Consider the following 9,547-nt stretch of genomic DNA (forward strand, 5'->3'; position numbering starts at 1 on the left):
TTAGGGATTATGCTAGTATTATATTTGATGATTCTATGAAGACCCAAATGTTTAGTTGAGCCTATACACGTTATAATGCATTTGTGGCCTCCTTTATTCTAGTGAAATCATGGGACAAAAACACAACCTCGCTTAGTTTGAGGGATGCAATATGTTTAGCATCGTGTACCAGAAATGTATCCAGGAAAATTTTTATCTTTAATCAATAAAGGTTGAAGTTGAGTGCCCCTGCTTAAGCATGTAGGTTTTGAGTGAAAAAAAGTGAGTTACATGTAAAAAAAAAGAGAGAGAATTACAAGAAAAGTTGTAAGAATTTTGGAGCAATCAAAGTGAAGATCAAAAGATCAAAGTTCTGAAGAATCAAAAATTTGAAGATACCAAAAAATCAAACAACAAGGTGGTGAATTCAAAGAAATCAAAGATCAAATAACAAAGAAGTGAAGAATTCCAAAGAGCTCCATTGTGGTATCAAAAGTTGTAATTTTTTCTAGATTATGTATGCTTGGGTTGCTTGACCAAAAATACCTTGAGGTTAGGAAGTTTTCTGGGGATGGATTCGGAGGGATGCATAAAATGAGCGTTGTTCAAAAGAAGTGGGCGAGTGTTTATGAGGATTGTAAGTATTTAGGATTAAGGGGGGTCCTTAGGAAAAACTTTAGACACAAATGCATGCGTTGCGGTCTTGATGTAATGGCTGGGTTTGATTGGGATTGTCGTATGTGATATTGGTGTGCTAAAATTCAGTTTTGCTTGGGGGCAAGCAAAAGTCAAGTGTGGGGTATTTTGATATGGGCATATTTAGTTATAAAAATCATGCATGATCTTAATACTTTATGTTAATTTTATCTCAAATAATGAACCAAAGGTGCTTAATTAGCTTAAATATTTCATTTTCAGCAACAATTACATGCTCGGATGGAAAAGGAAGCGGAACTAGCGATTGGAAGCTTGGATCTTGGATTTTGAAGAAAGAAGGATGTTGCTGGGCAGCTTGACCCCTCATCAGTGTTTTGGCCATATCTCATGAACCGTAACTCCGATTGACGAGATTCAGAATGTTCTGAAAACTAGACACAATTTCGGACGACTTATATGTTTTGAGAAAATGCTGATTCCAAACGGACTCGGCGAGTAGGCCGTAAACTCGACGAGTCACTTCGAACTTTCGCGATTCTGGACGCGCTGACTTGCCGTACACGGGTTTTAAGTGACGGACTCGCCGAGTAGGTCACTGGACTCGACGAGTCACCTCTGTTTTGTGAAAATCTATATAAAGGGACTTTCAGATCAATACCCTAGCATATAGATGAACCCTTGGAGGCCAATTGTCGACTAAAGGTGCTGTTGGAGCGTGGGAAGCAAGGGAATCAACCCTACATTCAATTTTAAGGAGATTTGAGGCAAATTCACATCATTCTTACTTCAATCTATTGTTTTTCATTATGTTAATACTTTTAGATTTCGTTTTTGTGCTGTCAATTACCTCAATCATGAGCTAAAACCTTTTAACTTCTGTTTGGGGGAGACAATATTGAGACTATGGTTTGATCTATGGTAGGATTGATTTAATATTGGTGATTTTGTTAATTCTAGCTTGTTAAAGAACCTTATGTGTGAATGATAACTATTTTTCTGTTAATAGGAAGATAATTAAGCTGCATGAACATCTCTTAATTGTTACCTCATATAATTTATGTGACCACTTTATTATATGACTAGGATTAGCGACTGTGAAACTAGAATTAATAGAAAAATAGGTAAATTCATGTGTGAGCTTGTGTGATGACCATCAACAAGAGGTTAATTAAAGGACCAAATTAGTTAACCATTACAAGTCTAAATTAACCCGAATAAATAACCTAGTGAATTGAATTAAATTAGACAACTGGCCACTGTTTGAGTTAGTTTGTTCTCTAAGGATTAGTGCAGCGAATGTGAATCTAATCACTTGAATCGGTAGCCAATAGAAGAATCAATCCATTGCACTATTGCCATAATATCAACCATAGGATTAATTGAGTTGAACTAAACAGAAGTTCCCTTCATTATTGAATTTAGTTGAATCTTTGCTTATCTAGTTTCTAGTTAATTAGTCTAAGTGTTAGTTAGTAAGTTTCTAGTCTTGGAAAACTAGAGAAAACCCCCTTTATTACTTAATATTTAGATAATATTAGCATTTCTTTTAATTGTTTACCGTTCCCTGTGTTCGATACCCTACTTACCTGAACTAAACTACTAATCGATAGGTACACCGCCTTTCGTGTGTTCGTCTTTGTGTTTAAGTTAGTAGGATTAAAACTAGTTGGTTTTACACACATCAGAGAAGTTTCTGCAAGGACCTTGAAGCTTGGAAGCAACTTAGATCTGGGATTCCACACTTTCTAGGAACCTCTAGGAGGTAAAAAGTTCATAACTTGATCACTATATCTTATAGATCTAGCCATTTCTTCCTTTACGACACTTTTGGTCCCAAATATGGTGATTCTTGAGCATGCCATATTCTTGTCCACATAAGTCGCCCTTTCAGGCCTTATGGGGGTCTTTTGGCATAAAAATGTGGTCTTGATGGTTAGTTTTACTCCATGCATACTATAAAAGGTCTTAAGGCATTAAGATGTTGATATTTTGTGTATTAAGCACTTAACGGACATGCAAAGTCATAAAGTTAGAAATTTTGTGACTCTTGATGGTATTTTAGCCTTGGATTTGCAACTGGACGTGTTAAGTCAGAGAAATAAGCACTTAATGGGTTTAGTAGGGGACTGTTGCGTACGTTGGGCATACCGAAGGGTACGCTGCGCGTATGCAGATCTGGCCCCAACATCTCAGACAGCTAGTATGCCCCACATACCTCAGGAGTACGCCTCGCATACGAAGCCGGAGCTGACTCGATTGTGTTGACTCAGTTGACTTGCTGATGTTGACCAGTTTTGACCACGGGTATTTTTGGGGAAATGTTATTAATTTAGAATGGAAATTTTTTTACATTTAGGATTCGGGTTGAGCCGGTATTTGGGAGCAGAGTATTGGTCAACTATTCGTCAGACTGTGAGGTGAGTTTTCCTCACTGTACTTATGGGTCGAAGGCACTAAGGCCGACCCATTGGATTAATATCCTGGTTTTTACGTGTGATGCCATGCTATAGTGATCTGTTAGATTTGTATCCTAGTATATAGGATGTTGCTATGTTGTAGTGATCTGTTAAATCTAAATGACCACTTGCATATGCTAGGTATTGATTGTTATGGTATATGTTGATATGTGATGGTGTACCGGGTTGAGACGGTCCTGCTTTGTGCTGAAGGCCAAGATACCCTGGGCAGTCCGGATAGACTGAAGGCTTGCGAGGCAGACCAGTCCGGCCGAAGGCCCAGAGCGCAGTCCGGATCGGCTGAAGACCCAGTGAAACGGTCCAGTCATGTTGAAGGCTCTATATGCATGTCGTTGTTTGTTATGTTAATGTGGTGGTACTTTGGGTGAAGTCATTAAGCATTGGCTTACAGTTTTAGTTTTGTTTCAGGTCCTTCAGAGGACCGTGGCATGGCGAAGGCATGACAATACACATCCTTGGTTTTATGTTGTTCATCTTGGGAGACTCTGTTTTTGAATAATGTTTTAAAAACAATTATTATGTAAACACTTCTTTTTAGTAAATGGGTTTTTTTTGAAAAGTTTAAATTTGTTGCAATTTTTGAGACGTTACATATTTTGATGAAGTTTATGTTGGGTTTTGAGCACTATAACACTCCTATGGTGCACATGCAACCCTAGATGCTTTGGAACTATGTTTTCTCTAATTATACATGCATTTTCAAATTTCCAAAGCATACATCCTAACTAGCATACAAGTTAACTATTGAACAATATAACTAGTTAGATGACTTACCTCTTGTGTGCTTCTTGGCCTTAGAAAGCTTGAGCACCTCAAGTGTGATGCCTCTAATGTGTTACAAACACCAAATGCAAAGGAGGCTTGAGAGAATAGGTTTAGCAAGCACAATTTCGGATTTCACTCTCTTAGAATGATGTAGCAACCGAAAATAGCTCTAGGGGGTTCTTTATATAATGTTACAAACCCTAGGGTTTCATTCATATAACCCTAATATGCCATGACCTTCCATATCCCTTAGGCCCCATGGGTTAAACCTCCATGGACTATCCATGGAGCATTTAGCCCATCCTAATGGATCATTGGCCCATACTATAAGAATGATTGATTTACATAATCAATCCCCGTATATTTAATTAGTCTCTTTTGAACACTAAATTAATTCCAAATTAATTCTTGATCAATACTAATTAAATAATATGATTTCTCAACTAATATATTATACTTATAATATATTAATCAATCACAAATAACCTTATTCTCAAAAGTCCATCCTATCAAATTGCACTGGTGAAGGCAACCCAAAAGGACCATGCTACTATCGGGTCAAGTACATACCAGTTATAGTTATGGGCTTAGACACCAAATCCAATAGTTTACAGATCAAGAAGTTTTATTTGGTTGCAAGGAATGATGCTTCAATTTTGGATCCATCAAAGACACTACATTTCTGGAGTATAGTAATTATAAAGTTCCAATCTTGCTATCTAGTTCTTTAGATCTTGTCATTTTGGGTTTTTGGCACTTTTGGTCCATTTTATGGGTGATCTTGGAGTTGAGTGGACTCCAACATATTTTGATCAGATTAGAAGGCTCCGTGGACGTCTTGGACTAGGAAAGTTATGATCTTTTTCCTTCCCATTTTTCCATGAAAGTTATATTGGTCTTTTAATCCATTTTGGTGTATTAAAGTTTAGATCTTGGATGATTGTGGCATTATAATGCATAAAGTTGGAAGCTTTATCCCTCTAGACACCTTGTTGATTCATATCTGAAAGTGGGAGACTTGGACTTTATGGATTAAGTGGAGAAAGATGCATTTTTGGGTCCCTTTGAGACGTAAAGCCTAGATCTTGGTGGCTTGGACCATCATAATGGATAAAGTTGGAAACTTTATCCAATATGAAGCTATTAGGAATAAGATCTAATGATTTTAGCCTTGGTCCTCATGGATTAAGACTTTGTTTAAGAAAATCCTTTCAGACTGAAGTGTATGACGTGGCCAAGGAAGTCCACCGCGTAGTGGCGGGACCTATCACACCTATTTTGTCCGGTCATGGCCACGGTGTGGTAGCATGTTTGCCACGACGTGGTAGCAGGTTTTGACCGAGACTGGATTGAATGGCCACAATGTGGCCATGGGTTGGCCACGACGTGGTGTCAACTGGAGTTGACTTATTGACCAAGTTTGACTTTTAGTCAAACTTAGGTAGAACTAAGTATTTCACTAAAGGATTGGTCTCAGGTTGGTTTAAGGAAGCTTGGGTTGGCTGTGTTATTGTTGAGGTAGCGGTTGAGCTTCTGTCAGGTGGTTCAGGTGAGTTTTCCTCTTTGTACTTGTGGGTCGAAGGCACCAATTTCAGCCTACCAGGTTATGTATCCTGGTATAGAGGATGTTGCTATGTTGTAGTGATCTGTTAGATCTATGTCCTGGTATATAGGATGTTTCTATATGATAGTGATATGTAGATCTGCCTATTTGTCTATTGACTAGTTATATGATTATATGTTTGCTGGATATACGTTATGTGTTCTATATATGTCGACATAGTATGGTTGGGTTGAGGAAACCCTGTGCGGAAGCAAACAAACCTGGGAGCAAGCCAGGAATAAGCCCTTAGCCAATAAGGCAAGCTAGCATTATGTTGTGGGCTCGGGAGCAAGCCAGACATGAATTGTGGGCCGGAAGGCATGCCAGACTCATGTTGTGGGCTCAGGGGTATTCCAGTATGTTAGTTGTGGACCCAATATGCATGTTGTTATATCTTTGTGTGTTGGTACTTTGGGGGGGAACTCACTAAGCTTTGGCTTACAGTTTCAGTTTATTGTTTCAGGTACTTCAGATGATTGTGGGAAAGCGATTGCTTGATCGTACACATCCTTCGGTGACATGTTTTTGGAGATTTTATGTTACAAAGGTCTTGGGAATATTTGTATTGAAATTTGATTTGATATGGTTTTGATTTGAAAATAATGGTTTCTTCTAAACTAAAAATGAAAAATTTTATCGAGATTTTTGGGATGTTACTAGTTGGTATCAGAGCCCTGGTTTGAGAGAATTGGATGAGCATTCGTGTGAATCCAGAATCAAACTAAGGATCTGTAAAAGTTTTCAAAAGTAACCAAGGAGGGATGAGATGTGCACGATCAGTCAGCGCAAGAAAGTATACCCCAAGTTTGTGAGAACAAGGAGGTGATGCGCAGGGACAAGGTTTGAAAACTCAAACCTTGAGTTAATGCTTACGATCAATGTCTGCTTATAATTAAGTGATCCAGTCAGTTCTGGTAAAACCAGTCAAGACTTGAAGTGAGAATTCAACAAAGTACTCAAAGTAATAAATGAAGAACTTAGGAATATAATCAAGGTAAAGACAATAAATGAACAAGAAGAATGTTTGAAAAGGTTTGATTTGAGAGAAAGGTGAAAGTTAAGTAAATGTGAATAGAGCTATCTTTGGAGCAACAACCGTGTAATTCTTGTCATTAAACACTCCTTATATAGGAAAAGGAGGTACATCGTACAAACTAGGATACTTACAAAGGACTGGACAAATGCAATAATTTTGACATTATGATTTTCCAAATAAAAAAATGACTTAGTCCTAAGTAACATTATATCATACAAACAAACAAGAATAATAAATGCACGGTCAGAGTGTTCATCTCGGATCTTCAGCTCATCTTGGAACATTTCTCCACTTCAGACTTCAACACCATCTCGTACCATAAACTCATCACGTACCACACCATACCTCGGACTCAAACTGACTTTGGATCTTCATGGAATGATTGCTAGAGGTTTACTTTCCGGTTCCAACAATCTCCCCCTAAGTGAACTTAGCAATCCTGTCAGCTTAGTTCGAATCTTCCTTAATGAACACATACGCCCGATACAACCAATTTCCGACTGCAATGTACCACTGAAGTTGCCTTATACATTTTTCCTTCACGTGCTCTGTAGCATCAGACTTTGATGCACGATTGATGAATTTTTGAAGAGCTTTGGTAGGAACTAGATGCTTGTCAAGGACTCGAAAGAAGTCCTTCTTGTTCGTTCTTCTTTGCAGATAAACAAACCCTAGTACCGGCTTATGAATTGGCCATTCTTCCAGTATTTCGGCTTCTGGCAACTTAAAATCAATTTTGGCCAAGAGTTTTTTTGTTCCGAACAGGTGAGCTAACTCAAAGTCGCATCTGCAGAATTCAGCGACATAGTCTTTAAGAAAGCCCATTGCAGCATGGTAAGCTCCGATGGTGAGATCATAATTTTGATGGCTCCGGAACAGGGAAAATATCGTCAGGATGTCGTTGGGATTGACTGATAGGAAGTCCACGTTTGTGATTGTGAGTTGAGCCGGTTTGTTTCGGAAGAGGTGGTATCGATACATCATACAGTTTAAATCAAATTTGGCTAAAAGTTTTCTTCCACACCCAGAGATCTTGGTGATTCTCTTCTGAGACCATACTTCTTTCTGGGGAAGTGCGTTCTTGGCGTAGAAAGTCTTCAAGCGTTCTCGTTCAATTCTGATGATCATTTCAGGAACATCTTCTAAGTGTAGAGGAGAAAACTTGGAGTAGAGTCTGTCATATGGAGAGATCGGTAGATCAATCTGGTTTGCATCTTGATCAGGGAGATCATAATACATAAATGGCACTATATCCAAGTCATGAATTATTCCTTCTTGGCAAAAAGGCAAAATCCCTAGCATCGGATGTGGATTGTTTTTGAGTGCTTGGAGTCTGATGCTTTCTTTAATGGATTGATTTATTTCATCATGAGACCAACCAGATTTTGGTTTTGGAGGAGGTTCAGAGCGATGGACTTCCGACATGGGTTTCTTTCCTTTGTCTTGGGGCTTGTTGAGGACCGAGATGATGTGCTGCATATTCTCATCATTGACAAGCTTTGGAGGAGAGGAAATCAGGGGCTCTTCAGGAATATCATCCGACTTCTGAACAGGAGAGACTTCATCGATAGGAACTATCCTTGGTGAGGGAATTAGAGGGAGCATTGATTGAGTGGCTCGGAAGGCTTCAACTGCAAGCTTTGTTTTTTCCTTAGCTGCCTCCCGACTTCTTTTCAAAACATCAACAAGGGATGATGGCCATGAAACTGCAGACTGTATCCGTTGCTCTTCCTCAGATAGTACTTTAGTAGGAAACTTCCTTGGAGCTTGAAGTCCCATTACCCCTTTTGTAATGTACAAATCTTCATCATCACTATCCTCATCATCATCAACAATAACATAGGGAGAATTTGTATGAACTTGTAGATCATCATCAGAATTTTCATCTCGGAGTTTGAACTCCGAGGCAAGTTTCCATGGGAAGGATTGAGTTCTGTCTGGCCCTTCTCTCCCTCTTACAGCGGATTACCCGGCAGCCGGTGCAAGCATTGATGATTCCTTAAGCTCTGAGAACTTATCGAATACCTTCTGAAAGCTGGTATTCAATTGGAGCGTTAAGGTGTCATAAGCTTCAACTGTGGGAGCCTGAGCTTTGAGATGATCGAACGGGGATGCAAGAATGCAGAGAAACTCATAAAATTTGTGGTTCGGAATGTCCACAATGTTCTACCAGGCCCTGAGAAGTTTGATTAGAACTTGTTGCATGATCATATTCATTTCATCTTTCTTCTTGATCTCCTTCTCCATTCTCTGGATCTGTTTTTCGTGGTGGACATGGGTTTGTTTTATGAGCTCATTGGTTGCACCAATCATGTCATCATGTACATTTAACATAGTTTTGATGGTGTCAAGGTAGTGATCCAGACTCGCGTTGTACTTCTGTTCAACTTCTTCAACGGTATGCTTGAGGCGAAGAGAGATAAGTAGGTCAAGCTGGGCTTCCCTTTCAACAAAAGTTGGTTCAGACTTTGTGGCTTCGGAAAAGGAGAGCAAGAAAGCATCAAGCTTGGAGTCTAAACCAGAAACCTTGGCCTCAAGTTTAGCATCAAGTCCGGCCACATATGTCTCAACGGCTTCAACTTTCTTCATTGTATCGGAGGCATTGTCTCAGAGTTCCAACAAGGTGAAGGGATAAATATAATTTCTAGCTGATGATCCTGTATCCGAGGTGGAGTTCCGAGACTTGGTTTGATCTGCTCCTGGATTCACTGGCGGTTCGGAGGGCCCAAGATTGGTTGACGTTGCTGTATTATCTGGCTTGGGAATAGACTTTGTTTCAGCTCCGAGATGAGCTTGGGCTTGATCATCGATTTTGATTTCTTCATCAATCAGCTCGGAGGAGGAGGATGAAATACCAAAATCATACATTGGCTTTGAAGATGATGGATTTGATTGAAAGTGTTGAGTAGAGAATACTGGAGGAGAGAAATGGAGGCGTTGTCGTCGTTGAACATAAATTCATCAGATCTTTCTTCATCAAGATCTTGGTGGAAGGTATCATGGAATGGAGATTTAGAAAGAAAGTCCGAG

Source organism: Lactuca virosa, chromosome 2 (assembly GCF_052849685.1).
Source record: "Lactuca virosa cultivar CGN04683 chromosome 2, Lactuca_virosa_CGN04683_v6, whole genome shotgun sequence".
Classification (NCBI taxonomy): Eukaryota; Viridiplantae; Streptophyta; class Magnoliopsida; order Asterales; family Asteraceae; genus Lactuca; species Lactuca virosa.